The sequence below is a fragment of the Rousettus aegyptiacus genome, unplaced genomic scaffold (assembly GCF_014176215.1).
Source record: "Rousettus aegyptiacus isolate mRouAeg1 unplaced genomic scaffold, mRouAeg1.p scaffold_m13_p_12, whole genome shotgun sequence".
In the NCBI taxonomy this organism is placed as follows: Eukaryota; Metazoa; Chordata; class Mammalia; order Chiroptera; family Pteropodidae; genus Rousettus; species Rousettus aegyptiacus.
The window spans coordinates 52075291-52097074 of NW_023416287.1; positions in this window are offsets into that span (position 1 = coordinate 52075291).

A 21784-nucleotide genomic window follows, 5' to 3' on the forward strand; every position below is an offset into this window, starting at 1 on the left:
CCTATCTCCTAATACCATCACACTGGGGATTGTAGTTTCAACATATGAATTTTGAGAGGACACAAACATGTAGTCCATAACATACAGAATAGTTTATAATACACAGCTGTACATAAGAAATTCCAGACTTTGTAGTAGGAAGAAAATGCCACTATTTAAACAAATATTAAACTTTAAAAAATATTCCTTCAAGAATTATCTTTCCCTAATCATTGTCTTAATTTCTCTAGTCTTCACTGGCAATGCTGTCTCCCTGAATTAGTGGCCCTCCAACATTTAGACATCCTTTTTTATTAAACCTGACTTTCAGCATCAGTCATTCTGGCTGCATTTTTTTGTTACATGTATGTACCACGCTTCTATATTCCTACCTTTCATCATTGTATTCTTAGGGCTTAGAAGATTATCATTTAGGTTTCTATTGCATAGAAACCTAAAATGCATTCTCAGAAACATGACTTGTGGGAGATGATAATAAGATGTTATAGATAAAAAGGAAAATACTTTATTAAATAAGATCCCATCTCAAGACTTTCTCAAAGTATTTTTTATATCAATGTATATTTTGAACCTTCAATAAATGAATATTAATATAAAATTTTTCAAGAATTCTAATGAAAAAACTTCTCCCCCCATAGAATACCAGTTAGGAAGAATGTTTTCTGGACATATATTGGCAAGTTTGCTGATTATTTAATTTCTCATACCTCTGAGTTTTTATAGAAATTATAGTCTGTAGTAAACTATTTAGCACTAATTTATTTAGCTATTAAATATGTTTCCCTACTCATTTCCCAAAGGATTTGTAATATCTTATTGATAAAATCAAAGTACAAAACATTTAACATAGATTTAAATAAAGTAAAAATTAAATATAGAAATTTTAATGACTAGAATAAAACAGATTATAATACTTAAATACTATAATTGCCTTTAATTTTCTGGTAGTGCAAGTAAAAATTAATCTGTAATAGAGCTATTAATTTGTATTGAAAATATAAAGTAATTTAAAATATTTTTTCCTAAAATTTCAAGCAAGAATATGACAAAGTATTCTTGTGGAAGGGACATTGAGAAACAAATCATATAATATCTCTGCTCACCATTTTTCAAAAGTTTGGAGAAGCACTATTTACATGAATGAGCATTAGAAAGAAATGTATGGAGGAAATAATATTAAATAATTCAGTGAAGGAATTTATGTGAGAAGCTGAGGTAATAACAAGAGTATTAGGATATATGTTCATCTGCAAAAAATAAAAACTCAAGATAGACTTTCTTCCAAATAAGTAAAATCTTTATTTCCTTTAACCTAGTGGCCTAGAGGTAGGAAGCCTAGTACTGATAACCAGATTCCACACCCCAACATTATCTGTTATCCATGGACTGTCATTCTTTTTATCTTGTTGCTTCGCAATTCTGAGCTGTTCCTCTTGTCACCATGACTATTACTGAGTGAGATGACTCAGTCTCAAATCCTCAATCTGGCCAGCAGAATGAGAACAGAAGCATGGAAGAGCAGCACATTTTCCTTCTTCTCACATCCTGATGGCCCGTACACTCTTGTATGGCCAGACTTGGCTGCAATAGAGATGAAGAGATGTTGTTTTTATCCTTGGTGGTTGTGTATCTGGTAAAATAGGGAATCTCTGATAAAGGAAGAGTTCATAAATATTGGAAGAAAATTAATAATCTCTGTCATAAGAGGTCTTCCTATTGACTAAAATAACAAAAGGCAGTAAATATGTACATTAATGTATTTCTTGAAATATCCTAGTTGAGCTCTGGACAAACATTATAGTTTAAATTGAAATCTTTAAATATATAGTGAATACAAATATTTGATATTGCTTGTTAAAGGAAGGACCTCAACAGTAGATTCTAGATGTTAGAGAGAGTGGGTCCTCTTTGTGCAAGTGTCACAAATGCCTTTCTTTCCCCAGCTGAATGTCAAGCCACGCTGGTATTGGCACAATAGAAGGGAGGGCTCAAAATTCCTTTAATGAGGAGAGCAAATTAGCCTCAAGCTTTTTTTCCCCTAATCTGGAGACTAAGATCCTCTAATTCTATGCCATATTGACAGCAGTACTTGAAATTTTAGAGATACCACTTTAACCCTTGCATCAGTTAATCAATACCATAATAATGCTGTATTACAAGCCACTTCAAAAGTTAATGGCTCAAAACAACAACCACTTATTTATCGCAGTTCTGTGAATTATATATGTTGGTGGAATCAGTTGGGCTCTCTCATAACTTTGTGTTCATATATGGGTCTAGTAGGCTGCTCTTTTGCTCTTGGCTGGGCTTTTTCCCAGGCCTGGGCCTTGGCTGGGAGAACTGCTCTCCATGGGCTCTCACCTTCTACTAGGTGAGGCAGGCAGAAGCAGGGGTCCAAGTGTTAAAGAGGATGCCTGAAAGGGCCGAAACTGGATAACATAAATTCCAGAACAGTCTATGGGCTGCAGTGAGTCACAAGTCCTGTCAAAAGTTGAGCTGTAGGAAAATAGACTCTACCTCTTGGTTGGAAAAGCTACAAACTCACATTACAAAGACTTGAATACAAGAAGAAGTAAAGTATTGTGGCCCTCTGGTTATCTATCTACTACCATTATTTAGTTTGATACATTGTAGTTCTAGTTAAAGAATAATACCTTGGGAAGGTTAAAAGTCATTTTGCCTCAGAATGAATAATTTTCTAATTCTTTACAGAAAGAATGAGGACTCCGGGGAAGAAAAAATGTTTACCGTCTCCTCTAGATTACATTGAAAATGTGGGGATATATAATGGGGAAACCATTGTTACTTAGGATATAATTTATAGCCTTCTAATTTTACCTCTAGATTACCTCTGTTAAAAAATATACAGTATAGGTTACCAGAGAAAACAATTTCTACTAACATTATTAGTAATCTATGTATATCCCTTTAAGCTATGATTAAAACATTATATTATTGTGGGTAAAGATTGGGCTCTGAAAATTCCTGGATTTCAATCTTCATTCTGCTTACTGTGGAAAATTACACAGTAAAAAAGATTTCTGGTAGTAGAAAATGGCCTAACCTTTAAGACCTAGTTCATTTATCTGCGATGGAGATAATAATTGTACCAATATCTTAGGGTTGTTTTGGGAGTTAAATAAGATAATGAACACAAAGTTCTTAAGATAGTACCTGGCTCATAGTAGTGCTCAACAATAATAGCTTTTTAAAATTGTTATTATTATCACTAACATCAAGCAACTGAAGTGCAATAGTTTGACTTTCTGTGAATCTCAAATATATGTGAAATTCAAAACAAACATTAGGACTTTCAGCAGAGCAGGGAAGATTGAATACACATGTTCACTGCCACTTTCTCCTTTAATAAAAAGGGAATATTAACAGGAAAAAGAGAGGCATTATTTTGAAAATTAAGCAGCAGATGAAAAAGTGAAGAACTTACTTTTTTGACATTAATGTTGGTAATGATCTCTTGGATATGATACCAGAAGCATAGACGACAAAAGCAAAAACAAACAAGTGATATTATATCAAACTAAAAAGCTTCTGCACACCAAAGAAAGAAATCTATAGAGTAAAAGTCAACCTATGGAATGAGAGAAAATACTGACAAACCATATAGCTAATAAAAGGTTAATATCCAGAACGTATAAGAAAGTTCTACAGCTCAATAGCAATCATCATCGGCAGCAGCAACAGCATCATCATCATCATCATCATTATCATATCATCATAATCTGATTAAAAATGGACAAACAACTGGAATAGACATTTTTTCAGAGAAGACATACAAATGGCCAATAGATATATTTTAAAAATTCCCAACACAACTAATCATGAGAGAAATGCAAATCAAAACAGCAATGAGATATCAACTTATATCTGTTAGGATGGCTGTTATAAAAAATGTTAACAAGTATTGGAGAGAATGTGGAGAAATTGAAACTCTTTGCATTGTTGGTGAGAATGCAAAATAGTGCAGTCACTATAGAAAATTGTATGGATGGTCTTCAAAATATTAGAAAAAGAACTACCATAAGATCCAGCAATCCTACTTCTGGGTATTTATCCAAGAGTTGAAAGCAGGATCTTGAAGAGATATTTGTACTCCCATGTTCATTGCAGCATTATCTATAACAGTTGTGATGTAGAACAACCTAAATATCCATTAATGGATGAATTTATAAGAAAAACATATACGTATTCTTCAATATGCAACAGCATGGATGAACCTGGAAGACATCATGCTAAGTGAAATAAGCCAGTCGCAGAAAGACAAGTACTACATGACACCATTTACATGACGTAGTAGTTATTTTATGTGTCAACTTACCTGGGCTAAGAAATGCCAAGATACCTGGTAAAACATTATTTCTGGTTTTGTCTGTGAGGTTGTTTCTGGATGAGGTTAGCATTTGAATCAATAAGCTGAGAAATCTGCTTTCATCAATATAGGTAGACATCAACCAATCCCTTGAAGACTTGACAGGAACAAAAAGGTAAAGAAAGAGTGACTTCACTGTTTTTAAATGACGATGTCCATTTTTTTCCTGCCCTTGAACATAGGAGCTCCTCGTTCTTGGGTGTTCAGACTCCAGGACTTATATTAGCAGCCCTCTGGTTCTCAGGCCTTTGCAATTAGACTCGTTTATTCCACTGACTTTCTTGGTTCTATAGCTTGTAGATGGCAAATTATGTACTTCTCAATCTCCATAACTGCATGAGCCAATTCCTATAACAAATCTATCTATCTATCTATTTTTAATTTATCTGTCTCTCTATATATCTCCAATAGGCTTTGTTTCTCTGGAGAACCCTGACTAGTACATATGAAGTATCTAAAATAGCAGAGTAGAATAGCAGTTGCCAGGAGCTGGGGTGAGGAGGAAATGGGGAGTTTCCATTTAACGGATATAGTTTTAGTAATGCAAGATCTAGAGATTTTCTGTACAACATTGTCTCTATAGTTAACAATACTCTATTGTACAGTTAAAAATTTAAGGGTAGATATTATGTTAAATGTTCATACAACAATAACAAAAAAGAAAAGTGAAAAACAGTCTTCGTGTCCAGAGAAAGCTAAAGTGTACAGTGGACGTGCCGGAGGCCTGGAGCAGACTGATAGAAATCAGAGACATGGTCTCCTTCTGAAAGTGCAAGTACACACAGGACAAATTGGTTGGTAGTCTGGAAGCTTAGAGAAACTCCCTCTTTGACAAGTCAAAGGGTTGCCATGGCCTGTATAGATTTAGGTCAAAACAAGCAAGCAAGCAAGATTCACCGAACCAGAACCCAAAGCATGGCAAAAATCAGAACTATCTTATAAAGTGCTTCAGGTTGTGTTACAGACAAGAACTTGGCAGAATGTTCTGATTCGGGGCCTACAATGTCATGTCTATAAAACACAGGGGTTAAGAGTGTGTATTTTAAAGCATGATAAGTCTCTGAATCTGGGCACCTTCCCTTACTAGCTGTGTGTGACCTTAGTTAAGTTGATTGAACTCTCTGAGCCTCAGTTAAAGACGTTTTTGAAACCATATCTAAAATACTTAGGACAGAGTGTAGAATATAGCGGGTGATTGGTAAATGACAACTATTTTTAGAGTCATTATCATCATTAATTATTATATTAATTGAGTTTGATAATTGTTGATTTAATTATATTCAGTTTAGATATCAGTTTTCTTATCTGTAAATAGGAATCCTAACAGTATTTATTTCATGAAATCATGAATATTAAATGAGCTAATATATTTAGTGTACATATCGCTTTAGTAAATGTTAAACTGATAATGTTAATTATTGCAACAATATTACTATTAAATGATTAAGAATCATGTTTTTGGGGTATTTTTTAACCCAGCCTTTCAGCTGCAGGTCAATTAAACATTTTGGCTGATAGCTGTTGGTCTTTTTTTCACTGAGCAGTCTGGTAGCCAAACAGTCTAAGCTCCTTTTAGACAACAGAAAATTATGAAAATATTTATTTTACAGTCATACATGTTTTTACTAGAGGGAGCTTATTATTATATAAAATTGGTAACAACAATGCATTAAATCTGGACTATAAAAATAGAAAGAAAACACGCTTAAAAAAAGACTCTTACCACCTGAGTACAAGCACATTACTTGCATAATGTTTCCAGAAGTTTATTCTATTTGCCTATTTATGTAAATATAGGACATATGTGTCTGAATTTTTTTCCTAAGGCAGTGAAAATATCATGGGAATATTTTTGTGTTCTAAATATCATTCCTAATGCCTTCGTGATAAGGGCCATAATTTATTGCTTTCTCTGTTGTCAGTGATTTCATTTTTTTCCTTTTCTGTGTGTTGTAATTTTTTTCCAGCTTCATTGAAAATAAAAGATAATTAGCTACCATATTTACATTGTACAATTCAATGAATTTTTTTCAATTATAGTTGGCATACAATAATATATTAGTTTTAGTTGTACAGCATAGTAATTAGAGCTCTATATAACTCAAAGTGATCACCCCACTAAATCCACCTTACATATTTATTTCATTATTAACTATTTTCCTTATGCTACACTTTATATCTCCATGTCTATTTTATAAATATCTATTTGTTTAGTATCTCCTGTATTTTTTTCAGAAATTGTTCTGATTCATTTCTTCACTTTTTATATTTATATTCATATTTCATTTACTTCTTATGTGGTACATAAGTCTCAATAATGTTGTTATTCACAAAATAATATATAATAATATATAGTAATGTTCTATTATGATAAAAATAAAGAAGAACAATAGCTTCATTATAGCATTAGTTGCAAAATTATAGTATTTGCATTTAGATTACATCAGGCATGGAATACAAACTGATTGAAAATATTTTCTGGTCTTATTGTCTTTAAATTGTCTTTAAATATGTGCATTTCAGAAACTTTCAAAGAAAAGTTAACATCATTTTTTTGTGAGTACTACTTTGACAATCTAAATCTTTTCTTTCTAAATTAAGAACCATTTTACAAACAACAGGAACTCAAGAATATAAGACATTCATGTGGGTGATTTCATATTTCTTTTGCTTTATTTTTGCATTCAAATTATTAATGAAACATTGTTAATGCTTTTACATTCAAGTTCTTTAGAGGTTTATTTTTAAATCACAAGGTGGGAAGAACAGAGTCTGTACATAGCTATCCACCTCTGCAGCAGGCAGCAGCGTGAAACCACAGCGACATAACTATCAAGGATACTCTTTTTAAAACTTACAGCCGGTGGAATAATTATGTAATTCAAAATGTGATGGGAGTCTCTCAAATTTCATAAAAAATCTCCTGTCTAAAACACTTGTATAATATAATTTTTAAAATGTCTCCTTAAGAACCTCATGTGACTATCATTACTTATGGTGTAGTTGTAGGAACATAGCTAAACTTCGAAGCAAAACTTCATTGCAAGTGCATCAGTATAATATGCATTTGAGTGTTAGAGGTTATTGTATATTGGCAAGGGACTCCAGAAAGGAAAGTGAGACTACTGACTGAGGTAAAAGTATTTCTCAGGAATAATTTTCATTTAAATATTTTATACCTAGAGCATTTTAGATAGGGTAGTTATGTAAATATTTCAGTATTAAGAATTGTGTGACTAGTCCATTGGGATCATAAACAAAAATACTATAAACATCAGATTTTGCATATTGCCCTCTATACAAAGTACATTAAGGTCACAACTTATTATAATATTGCAAACTTTTATATTTCCACAAAAGTTGATTCTGCATTTTGTTAAAAAAAAAAAAGAAGAAGAAAGAAAAGAAAAGAAAGAAAAAAGACCTTCAGGACTGAGATTAAAGAGAACTCAATTGGGAAATAATCGTTTTCATAATTTCTCAGGACTAACATGCATTTAATGGGAGTTGATATCACTTTAGGTTTTGCTTCAGGACAAAGCCATAGCACTCTATTTTTGTCTTGAGAATTATGAATGTGGCTATTTCATTTGGAGACTGCTTTCAGTTGGTTCATTAAAGATAGTGGTTTTTTTGAAGTACTGATTATTTTTGGCACTATGGAAGAATTATAGTACTTATCCACAGTGGGTAACTAATTGGCAAAGAATTATTTTTGATAGGTAGCAAAATGGACCTATTAGGTCAGGTCTCCCCAGACATTTTAACTTTATAATTTTAGACTAGTAGGAATTCATATCTTATTATGTTAACATATTAACACTTATTACTACATGTTATGGAATGAATTGTGTCCCTCCAAGATTCATATGTCATAGAATGTAGCTATATTTGGAGCTATGGTCTTTAAGAGGTTATTAAGTTAAAAAGGCCATTGAGGTGGGCCCTAATTAGTGTGACTGGTGTCCTTATAAGAAGAAGAAACATCGGGGATGGGCACATGCAGAGAAAAGACTGCGCGAGAATGCACCCGGAAGGCGTTGGTCAGCAAGTTAAGGGGAGAGGCCTCCTTGGAGAAAAACTAACCCTACTGGCACCTATATCTTAGAATTCCAGCTTCCAGAACTCTAAGAAAATTAATTTCCATTGTTTAAGCCAGGGGTCTCCAACCCTCAGGTACCAGTCCGTGGCCTGTTAGGAACTGAGCCACACGCAGGAGGTGAGTGGCATGAGTCAACGAAGCTTCATCTGTATTCGCAGCTGCTCCCCAGCACTAACATCACTGCCTCAGCACTACCTCAGATCATCAGGCATTAGATTCTCATAGAAGCACCAGTCCCTGGTGCCAAAAAGGATGGGGACCACTGGTTTAAGCCACTGCGTCCCTGGTATTTTGTTATGGAAGCTCTAGTAAACTAATATATTACATTTTTCATGTATATTTCTGGTATCCTTTTAACAAATGGATATAAATGGGGTTTCAGTTCAGAGGAGGTATTTGGAATCCATATCATGCGATAAAGTCTACTTGATTTCTTAAGAAGAGTGTTGCGCATTATTTATTCTAGAAAAAAAAAAAAAGAAAGAAAGAATCTGAGGAGTTTGACATGTTTGTTGTGTGAATAGTAGCTTAAAATGAAAACAAAACTCCAAAGGACCAAGGATCCACAGGCCTTTTCCTCTTTGAAAAATAGCTAACATAATTTGTCTCGTAGTTCTTGTTTTGACATAAATAAAATGCATAATACAGAAGACTTGTGGTACTCAGCCTAGAATGGGGAAAATGTAAACATACTTCTGACTTTTACCCTCTCCCTACTTTTGATGCAGCACCCCAATTTTTCTTGGTCCCTGTTGACGTCCTAATGGGTTTTGTTGTTGTTGTTGTTGTTGTTTGTTTTTTGTTTTTTTCCAGAGTACTCTCTGTGAAGGATCTTTTTCTTTCCTGAAGGCAAAGGTTAATGTCATGATACTATCTGAGATCCATCTATGAGCCAGAAAAGATTTTACCTTTTTAAAGCTAAGCCTCTGGCATTTGGTTTGCTGACGTATGCCCCAATTCAGTAGCATGTGAAATGAGAACTCTCCATTTTGTGGTGGGAGGCTGTAGCCAAGGGTGATTGCGTATCACACTCAGTGTTTTCCATTCTGTACAGTTAATGGTTACTGCCATTCTACCTGGATCCCCATTATTGTGCTCAGAGACAGAATCACAAAAAGCTTCCAAAAAACCTAAGCAATCAGAGGCAAAACAGACAAAGATGGAAAAGAACCACTTGTAAAAACTGGGTTTATGGTGATTTCTTCTTCCTGTTGCTGCAGGGGATCATTTATCTGCAAGGTCTGTGGAAGCCTGGAGTCATAATATTCCTCATTTTTTCATACTTATTATAATATAGTTGGGAAAGGGAAAGGGAGGAGGAAGAAACTCCAGGGAGGGAAATTCTTAACTCCTCTTTAAGGTGGAAATAAGTCTCTTCCTCCTCCTGTCTCCTGTAATTCCTCGAAATGTAAATTCTCACATGGCTGTTATCATTGGGTTTTGCATTACAGCAACCTGTAGTGCCACTTAGAAAGTCGTTGTCTCTTACCTCTAAATCCATCATTCAGTATGCTGTTTTGGGATACTGCACGTATCCCTGCCTGTGAGCCACAGTGCCCTTTTGCCAGCTGCTTCCGTTAGGCTGTGTGAGTAGAGAACAGTAGCGGGAGACAGGAAGGCTAGAGGCAGGAGAAGAGTTTGCTGTGTCTTCTCAGCCTCCTGTCTGTTTCCTGTAGCTGTGAGTTACAGGTAATAGAAGCTCTGTCCCCTTGCAGCAGATGGATTTAGTTTGCAGTTTTTCAGAATTTGCAGAACCAGCCTCATGATAGCCACATGAGAGATACCTGCCAAGCAGCATTCTCTTCTCAGAAGCATGACTTCTGGTTTCACAGGCCTCCTCTTCCAAGCTTCTAAATTTTATTAATCCTCTTCACGCTTTCTCACAGCCCTCATCTTGCATCCTACAGCTACTAACTCTGGGATACTCTGGTGTTTTCTTTTTGCCTTTTTTGTTCTTACATATTTAGCTAGTAGTTCTTTTTAGCAAATTCTCTCCATTAAAATAACTGATGTCTCTATAAAAAAAGGAGTGAATTACCTGTGTTCATGTTTTCTTCCCTACTTATCTGTGAGTTCGTTAGCCATGCAAAATAATAATGCAAATACATAATATTGTCATAATTTATTGAGCAATTATATATGCCTTATTCCATGCTAAATTTTCAGGTGTGGTCTCATTTATTCTTCACAACTTTATAAAACATGTTCTATTAGCCCCATTTCACAGATAAGGAAACTAAGACTTAGAGTTAAGGATAAAGGAAATTAAGTACCTGCCCGATGCCAAAACCAGGGTCTAACCTTGACCCCAAAGTCTAAGCTCTTAAGCATTCTATTAGTTTGTGTACTTCATATTGGTACCCTAATTTTTTGCTCTCTTTTCCTATTAGATGTCTAGTGTACTGCCTTTTTAGAGTAGGCATGATGGGAATATTGCTAAATAATGAGTTCATTAACTAATAAAACTGGCTGTGCTTGTGATATATTCATCCAAGAAAATAAAACTTTCATCCACTTGTACTAAATTAAATTTGTGGTCTTGATTGCTGTCTTCAACACCAGTGTTCCTCAAACTCTAATGTGAACATAGATTACTTGAGGATCTTAAGAAACTACAGATTCTGATTCAGAAATTCTGGGACCTGGCCTAAGAGTCTGCCTTCCCACAAAGCTCCATATCATGATCATTCCAGTAGTAGTAATGGGAATACTATTTACTGGTCACTTACTATGTTCCAATTATATTATCTCTAATTCTCACAAGAATCTGATAAGGTTATTAGTATTATAATTTTTCAAATAAAGAAACCAAGTTTGAAACAAGATCAGTCACTTTTTGACAATCTCATGTTTGGAAGGTTCTAAGATTCAAATTCAAACCCCATGCCTTCTGACTCTAAATCTTTTGCTATTAGCTCATCAGTCATGCAGCATTGCAACCAGTAGAGTAATTAAAAGTAGGTAAGTTTAAATCTGTAAGATTAATACCATAAGTATCAGAACAGTTACTTTTATTAAACATTTTGATACTTTGAAATTAATCTCATTTGAAGTATTTTGTAGAATTCATTATTTAAATTTTAAACTCTTGTTTATATCTTATCTAAAAATATCACAACCATTTTAGTGGCATTATACGGTCTGAGTATTCATTATAACTGAGTAGGTCATTAGAACAAAACTGTGATGTAGATAAAGGGTAGATGTATTTCTTTGTCAAACTTAAAAAAAAAAAAAAAAGGAAATGCAGTCGAGAACTGAATGTGAGCATTAGTTGACATGCTAAGGGGTAAATCCATGTTAGCTCCAGGAACTTTTAACTGCTCCATCATTCATGGCTCACAGATCGAAGCAAGATTAAGAGATAAAAAATTATTTCGCCAGCAGCCCCAAAAGATTTAACCTATAGATGTAGGTAATGAGCATTGCCATGGATACAGTATAATTATATCACCTGAATAGAATCTAAGGGAATTAGAAAACAAGAGACAAAGAAATAAGCTTAATTATTCTTTTTTTCTCCAAAATTTCTACAGGCAATTTAATAGTAAAGTGGGGTGACTAAGGAACACATACATTTTATGACCATATGCCACAGAAATAGCTAATTAGGCACAATGTGCCAGTGCTAATTATAGACATGATTGCTGAGAGAAGGACGGCTGAATAAAGAGTAGCTGGCAATTTGATGGTTCTCTCACTATGTAGAGTGTGCTGAATGTTGTAATAGGCTGATCGGTTGTTATCTTTTTTTTTGGATGAGAATTGAGTTGTAACTGGGTTTACTTTTTTTTTTTTTTTTTAAATTTCTGTTAACTTCCTGATTACTGAAGATGATGTGAAGCAAAGACAGCAGGCTAGGCCCCTGAGAATGGAGAAAAGAGGAAAAACGATGTGACTTGGAAATTTGCACCCAGGATGACTGATCCTGTGAGTTTTCTTTGCTCAGATTAAGACCTTAATCCCCAGGAGTATAGGGTGGTATGGACAATGGGATCAATAGTTACTTGTGCTTTAACATAAACTCAGTCTACCAATTTACCTTCCTTCAATCTCTCTAAAAATGCTGCGTGAAATTGCAGCAGGAAATCATTTTTGTTAATGAGATGTTTGAAGACTAAGGTTATCAAAAGAAACTGTAGTATTCACACTTTAGTCTGAACCATTTCCAAACTTGTCTGAGTGAAAAGAAACTTTCGTATGTGGTAGGCAGAATTCTGAGATGCTCCCCTAGACTTCCTGCTTCCCTGGCGTGCACACCCTGCATAATCTCTAGGAATGTGAATATGATATATTTTACTCCCATAATTATATTAGTCAGTTGACATTAAGTTAAGGAGATCATCTGGGTGGATCTGGCCTAATCTGGACCCTGAAATCGACATCTGGAGGTCAGAGGTGGAGGAAGTCAGAGATTCAAAGCATGAGAAGAATTTGTGCACCCTTGCTAGACTGAAGATGGATGACCATGTGACAAGGATTCAGGTGATCTCCAAGAGCTGAGTGGACTCTGGCTGACAGGCACATAGTCAATAGTGACTGCAGTTCTACAACTGTAAGAGACTGAATTCTGTCAACAAGAAAAATGAACTTGTAAATAAAGTTTTCCTCAGAGCCTCCAGATGAGAACTCAGGCAGACTGATACCTGGATTTTGGCTTCATGCTGAGCTGATCTAGAAAACCCAGTCATGAACTTCCAGCCTACAGAATTATGACCCGAAGTAGTGATTGCTGTTTTAAGGCATTAAGTTTGTGGCAATTTGTTACACTGCAGTAAAAAACTAATACAGAACTATGGAAGAAGGAAGAGCCAGAGAAACCTTTGAATTTTAGATTGGGTGAGGACAAGTAGGTCAAAGCAATGGGTGGGGCCTAGCCAGAGGACAGTATAAGCATGTCTGGTGTGGAGACAAGGGTCCTTAGGTGGGCAGAAAGTCCAGGGAAGCAGGTGGAGGGCTTACATCTTCTGAGTCTCTTTGGACTTCTCCCTCTGTCATTCCCTGTACTCATTTAGTCTACAATGGCAATTACTTATGCTGTCACAGGGCTGCTTCCATCCATTTTGTCATTTTAAAACTTTAAGCCTTTGCTATTTCCTTTTTGGAAGTATAACCTTAAGTTGAGTTCTAGTTCTGATCTAGCATTATGAGTTCATTGAACTTGGATGAATCACTCTGTATCCATCTAGGCCTTAGTTTTTTATTTTGTAAAATAAAAAGATGGACTAGTAGAGATTCTTGAGTCCCTTCCAGCAGTAATATTTTTTAATCAGAGACTATTATCATTTCCCTAAACAGACCTTCTGCTTCTAGTCTCTCTTTCAATTTATTTTGCAGATCTGATTTTATCACTCTTACTGAAAAGCTCTAAGGTTTAGACTCTTTAGGATGCCATTCAAAAATCCTTTCTGAATTGATTTCGAAGTCAATTGACCGAATTGACTTCATTTTAGTGTCAGAGACCACTAGCCACACTCAAAGGACTCCAAGTTTTAGACAATCTGGATATTTCACTATTCCCAGACATAATTCCTGGTTTCTAGCCTTCACTCATAGTTCTTCTGGGATAAAATATTCCTTTATCTAAGTGAGGTAATCAAGCTCAACTAATCTATTAAAGTGCAACTCAAATGATACCTCTTCCAAGTATTTCCTTATTCCTCCAACTGGCGTAATAGCCACCTTCTCTGAACCATAATAATAATGATGCTCCAAATCATTTGACTTGGTTCATAATCTTTTTTGTAGCATTCATCCTTCATAATAGTATTTAATAGTAAGTATATGTATATATGTGTATTTATATATAATGCATATGTGTGTCTATATCTGATCATCTCTAATTGATTATAACCTCTTTGAGGACTGGAAACTTACTTATTTACCTAATCTCTATATCTTTGACAGTATTTGCCAACAGAGTCTTGCTCAGTAAAGGGTTTAATCAAATTAGACGTACTGATCTTTTATACTTTTGTGTTGCATTTGGTCTGATAGTCTGCTTATTATGGTTAACTCGAAAGGTACTTTGTGAAAGAACTTTTTTTATCTTCTTGATGTTGATTTTTGAGGTTAGAGTTTTGCCCAAATAGATTGAATTTCTCTTCTCTAATTTGTATATATACATATATAATATGTTAATATATACATATATAACACATAATATGTTAATATATACATACATATTAATGCAAAGATGTGTCACTTGAAATTCAGCTTTTATCTTTTTTGGATATTTTAGATAATAGAAATCTTAGGTTTATTACCATTGTGCCAAGACAGACTCATTTTCTTTATTCTTTGTTATTCTTTACTTTTTTTTTCTCATCTTAATTAATAAAACCCCTAATTTTAGCATCCTCTTCTATCACAAACTTCATAAAATCTTAAATTATATATTTGCCTCCACTGTTGCATAGTTGCATGCAGATCTTCTTACTTCATACTCAAAGCACAATTCTTCTTTCCACTTGACCATTTCATCCTCCTTTTTCTAGTTCTATCTATAGGTTGTTTTCTACTGAGTTGACACTGGTATAATTTTTTTCTCAAGTTACTTATTCATAATTATGAAACCACCCTGTTGTCAGGGGTCAGTAGAGTCATTGAAAAATGCTTGTTGAACATCCTGTAAGAATGACAAGATATTGAATAAACATTTCAAAGAGAAATGAAAATGTCCAATTTTCAGGAGACCCAGTCAGTCCATCAATAACTTCTCCATGTGACACACCAATAAACAGCTTGAAAGCTGGCAACACAGCTGTCTGTAATGGATGCCAAAAAAACAGATGGTGGTAATGCAGGAAAAATGCTTTTCATCACTTGGCATTAAGCTCTTTTGATTATGTACCAAAAATGGAGAAGGAATTGACAGGCACCAGAGTGACTAAATCAGGCTTTATTGCCACCACTTGTCAGCTGGAATATTTTAAACATAAAATGATGAAGAAGCCTTTGGGTTCACTCTACTTTCTCCCATGTTTTCAAACGACTTTCCCAGAAAAAAAATTGCCCTAGTGATGGATGGAAAAACTAAGGTCTCTAAGGAAATATAACTGAAAATGACTGTCTGAAGACCAAATATTGGATCATTTCCAAGATCAGGCTTCTAGAAGCTGAATTTTCTGTGTCCTTCTTCCATTCTAAAACTTACAGTGTCAGCCACTGGACTGACGCAATAACATTGCAGTGGCATTCTCTCTTGTACTTGTTGTAGCAATGTTCTGTTGTTTATTTTTATTTTTATTTTTTTAAAGAAAGAAAATATGCAGAAGAAAAAAGTAGTAGAGCTAGTGGATGTTCGGAGAGGGAGGCTTATCCTTTAGGGTTTAAAAGTCATTCTGTGATTGCTTCCATCTATTTTAATGAATCTGAGCCAGTCAGTTATCTCCTTAACTACTTGAACTGCAAAAGGAAGCAGGTACTATTATTACAAAGAAGAGAATCCACAGTGAAATACTTGCTTGAACCACCAGAATTTTCGACACCTTACTACCTCCTATGTGGGATAGAGTATGTGTCTAAAATTGACCCTGAACCTAATAACTGGAGAATTGATGCTAAAATGCACTTTCATTTTGATCGATTTTGTATCTTAAGGTTCATAATCTGTCATGGCTCCATAACGATAATGAAAACAATGGGGCTAAATTATTGTTGTTAATTCTGGAACAATTTTAAGTAAATAAGGAAGAATAGTGTGTGTGCTAGTCTTTCTAATCTCTCAGTACCAAAACTCACGCTTCTCTACTCTTCCCTGTAAGGCTGAGACTGAGCCTCTGCAAACTCTATTTCCCAGACACCCTGGCAAACTGACTTTGGGTTAAGTCCTGCCAATAGAAGGCACTAGAAGGAAATTGGAAGGTGGACGGGATGGAGAATGGGCTTCATTCCTGGTTTTTCCTGTTCTTATCAGCATCGGTCTTTTAGTGACAGTTGGCTCTGGCAGGTATTTTGTTTAAGCACTACCATAATCAGCTTCATCCCTCTCTCCCAGAAGTGCTGGTACCACTCTTTATGGTATGAGTAATGTCAACATGGAGCTTCTTTTATGGCTCTGAAATTCTTAAAACCCCATCTACTACTTTTTGTTTCCCAGATCTCTTTAATACCCACATAACCAATTCACAATATGAGATAGCCACATCTTTGCATGAAACTCGTCTGCGAGAGTGGTGACAGGACGAATTAACTCAGAAATTGTACAAAAAAGTTCAACAGGGCTCGATATAAAGGAGGACTGATTATTTAACTGTGGAAGTTGTCTCTTAATGGGTGAAAAGAGCTTTCTCACATGTTTTCACTCATTCAGCAGGAACAACATGACTTCTGTCAGAAATACTCTAGCAAAAACAATTAGAGTTATTTTACCTATAAGACTGACATAGGTGTAACATATTGGTAATATATATAGTGCAGAGATTAATATGTACACACTGCTGAAGTATAAATGGGTACAGCTTTTTGAAGGGGAATTTGACAATATATATTCAATCACCATTTCATTCTAGAAGGGGTGCAGAAAATAAATGTTATATAACAATATCATGTCAGGGATACTAGTGATAAGCATTAATAAGAAAAATGAGCAAGGAAAGTGGAATAGGGTTTGGAGGTTGCCATTTTAGGTGGGGCAGGTGAGGAAGGCTGTTCTGGATTAGCTTTGAGCAGAGATGTGAATAACAAGTCTTGTGGGATTCTGGGGGAGGAATGTTCCAGGGAAAGGAAAGGGCAAGAGTTTTGGAGAGGCAAAGGCTTTGCTCAAGGAATCAGGAAATGAAGGAAAAGGTGTCAGTAACCAGGTAATGTGGGGAATCATAGTAAAAAATGAGAACACACATTTTTTCCTGCGTGAAGTCATTGGATCATTTTATTTTAGCAAAAGAAAGCCACAATCTGCCATGTATTATCTATGAAAGTCTTAAAAATATATTTGGTCTCTGACCTACCAACTCTACTTTTTAGTATTTACTTTAAGAAAATTAAGGATGTATACATAAGAGTGTTCACTAAAAGAAGTCAACTTTTGAGCACTTACCGTATGCCAGACATTATTTCAAGCACTTTGCTTGTGATTATTCATTTAATCTTCATAACTTTATCATGAGCAAGACATTATCACTATTTCACAGATGGGAAGCTGAGGCATAGAGAAGTAAGTATCTTGCCCCAGTTATTCGGTGGCAGAGTCAGGATTTTGATTTAGGAAGTTTGGCTCCAGAGTTCACACTTTTAATCACTTTGTTATAAATGGAAATACCTTCATAATTATAACACCCAGTAGAAAAAGGTAGGCTCTCTGTGTGTGGTGCTTTCATTATAAAAAAATAAATATACATCCTTAGAATTACATATGCATATAACAAAGTGTGAATACTGGATATTTCTTCTTTGTATTCCCAGTATTCCCTCTTGTACTTGGGTACAGCCCTTGGACTTCCCATCCCCCACTTTACCTTGCAGCTCAAAGCAGGAGTGGGTTCCAAGCAAAATATCAAGCAGAGGCTCTTGATCCACTATGTGTAGTGGTGAGCTCTGACTCTGATAAACACTTCCTTCTCTCAGGACTATCAATCACCCTGTCTTCTGGCCTGAGCTGATTCATCCAGGGAAGGTCATCTGGCCCATACTAGCCAAATCAAACTCTCTGTTTCAGAAACTGAAACTGAAAACCAACCCACAACCTGAAGTTGTTGGAAATGAGCCATGTTCATGGTGGCCCCTAGAGATTTCATATTCTCTCACTGCCTGGGCCAAGCATTTCATTTGATTCTCTAAATGATTCCAACACCTACCTATTAAGTCTTGGGTTGTGTTTAAATAAGCAAGGATAGTTTGCTGCTCACAAACCAAAGACCTTTATCTAATATTATCTAGAAGAATGCAGTGAGTGAAGAAATTTTGTGGGACTTTTATAAATGACAAATATACAAATATCAGGTTAAGGATGCCTAAATTGATTTTGCTGCCTATTTATTAAAAGTGGGACATAGAGCTCTTTAAAGTTTACTTGTAGCCAGAGCACCTAGGGAACCCATAGCCCAGACTTCAGAGACAAAGAGGCTATAGTAGATGCAATAAAAAGACATTGAATGATGATGAAATCTGAGTCATGGAAACATCTGACAGTAAGATTGAAACTTGGAAAGTTTCAGGCCAGAAGGTAGAACAGATAGTGGAGGGTGGAGGTGGATGTGGGAAGGCAACTCATGACAAATCATATTTTGAAATCCTGGTGTTAGCATTTGAGCTATGACTGCTGTAATAAGCACTCGTGGAACTTTGTGATTTAATTACCTAAAACACGTTATTAAAACCAATTAGCTTTCATGATTTACGTTGTTGGAGACACAGTGAGTTTGCTGTACTTTGTCTGTATTGGAACAACATCGTTCTCTAGGGTGCCCAGATTGTAAAAGGTTTGCATTCCAATGAAACAGATAAACTTATAGTGTAAATGGGTTATGACTAAAAGAAGTGTTAACTTATGAAAATCAATAAGCAAAAATATATATTTCAGTCATTTCTAGGCAATGGCTTTTTATGGTTAACTGCCTATTTAGTTAGGTATTCAGCAAAATCCTAAACTACATTCATAGTCTTCATTCCTGCTAAGTTTCCCCAACCCTCCCTAAATAAATTTTATGAAAAAATGCTGAGTGCTTACTCTAGTACCTGGCAGTGGAAACACAGCCATTTAAACACTTGATCTCTGTTCTGAATGTTCACAGTGGGGCAGAAGAGGCATGGGAGTTAAATTTTAATGCATGCTCCAAATTTTAAATGCTTAAACATAGAACTATATAAGTCATAATTATATTTATTGATTTTTTTTTTTTTTTTGCTATGCTCAAGCCTTGTTGTAGTGCTATTATTATACCCTCATTTTATTGATAAGGAAATTAGGCTCAGAGAGTTATGTAACTTGCTCATGATTACAACACTCAAATGTGGTGGACTCAGGATTATACACACACACACACATACACACATACATACACACAATATTGTGGAACTCCAAATTTGTAGCTTTTAACCAATGATACTTTATACCTCAGTGAGAGGATGTTAACTCTATCTGAAGGGATAGAAAATTGATCTATTATGGACTGAATGTCACTCCTCCTCTCATCTAATTCATCTGTTGAAGCTCTAAACCCCAATGTTATGTTATTGGGAGATGGGGCCTTTGGCAGGCAATTAACTTTGGCTGAGGTCATGAAGGTGGAGCTCTCATAATGAATTAATGTCTTTAGAACAGTAAACATCAGAGAGCTTGTCTATTCTCTCCACATACACACACCCCCCTAGGAAAGGCCATACGAGGACGGAGTAAGAAGGTGTCTAGCAAACCAGGAAGAGAATTCTCACCAGGAACTGACCAGAGTGCCTCCCTGATTTCTGGCTTCAATTCTCCAGAATGGTATGAAACGTTTGTTGTTTAATCATCCAGTCCATGGTATTTTCATATAGCAGCCTGAGCAGACTAAGACAGAATCACTTTCTGAAAAGAGACAGTGGGCATAGAATCTCCTGATCATGGAGTCTTTACCTCTAGAGAACTTTTTCATTCTTTAGGATGCAGGAGGTTTACTGGGGAGTGCTTTTGCTCTTAACATGTGTAGGGGAGCATGGAAACAGGACTGGTCAGAGAAAGAGCCTACACAGAGATGTGGTTGCTATAAAGACGTCAGTTGATCTCTGTGAACTCTGAAGCTGGGATGGCCCTCAATTAAGATGAGGGACGGAGAGCTTTATACTCCTACATAGGCCAGTCTTTGGCAGCTGCCCATGGGTGGGGTCTTGACCTGGAAGGAGGCAATTCTCTTGGGTCAGATGTAAGTCCCAAGGTATCAGCTGAGTGCTCTGTCTGTCAGTACTGCCAGAAGCTGGATGAATGAGGACTCTTGTTTTGTAAGGGATCTGGGTGGGATGCCATAGCACCCACTATCCCTCTTTCTTCCACCTTCCAGGTACCCTATGTTCTCCTGTCTTAATGTCCAATTACAATCTAAAGTGATTTTTGTGAGCACTTTCATGATTAATAGGAACACAAGTTTTAGAGTAAAATCTAAAGTAACCTCATGAAGTATTTAAATACATACAGAAACTAGTGCTAATTTAAGTCTCAAATTGTCATACTGCCCTCTGAACTTCCACTTTCAGGAGGAAAATAATACTATATTCTTTGCATGTTTTCACACCAGCAGACTGGCACTATCATAGTAAGAATAGTCTAGAACTTCAAAAATTCTGGTTAGGCTAGTGCCTATAAACTCAAGGAAGCAATTTGAGGACCATATATAATAAATGCTGAATAAATGGTGCCAATGTTCATTCAGCTACACTACTGTGCAAATTAGGTTACTGGCTTTTTGATTTTTTAATACTATGATGTATCTTCATGACATTTAGCATCAGCGGAGCATTCTCCTGCCAACTTTTCTAACATCATTGGAATTCATGTTGATAAAACCTGGAGAGGGTTTTTATTCAATCTTTATCCCCCTTTTTTTGGACCAGAATCATTCAAAAAAACATCTGTTGCACTTATAAATGTAGTATGCTTATTTTCAATGCTAAATTGGGATTTAAATTCTAGATCCTATTCTCAAGACAAATGTATTTGGAAAAAAAAGCTATTAATAACAATGCAAACATCAGAATCTGATTCAATTTTTGATAACTTGGCAGCAATGTTGAAGTTTGAAGCGAGGTCTCAGGGAGGCAAGCATGCAGAATGTTCAAGGAGTTCCTTCCAAAGAGATATATCTGTGTGGGATCTTCGTAGGAACACAGGAGAGGCAGTCTGTATACATTATCTGGCTGAGCAATTAGTGAGTGGTCTAGAACTCACCTACATTACATATCAATGCAAATCTCCTGTTGAGACTTTTAGTGAGTCTTCTTTTGCTAGAGGCATAATAATAATAATAATAATAATAATAATAATAATAATTTCATCAGGGTTTATGCTCACATTTGCTAATTCTAGTCATCATGGTTTAGAATCTGAAAATTGAGACATCCAGGCTTGTTTCTATTTTCAGTTGGCCAGATTCATTATATCAAAACATACAGAGTATGGAATAGAAATAAGCCTCCCAATCTACTAATTTAAAATGAGAGACAAATTGCCAGGTAGAATAGAATGTCAGGTTGACTTATCCCAGAATGCTCCCCCATATAGCCAAACATGCCATTGTAACCTAACATTATTCTGAATAGTAAGCCGATACTAATATAGCCTGATGCCCATCACTTCCTTGGTTTATACCTAACAAAGAAACAGG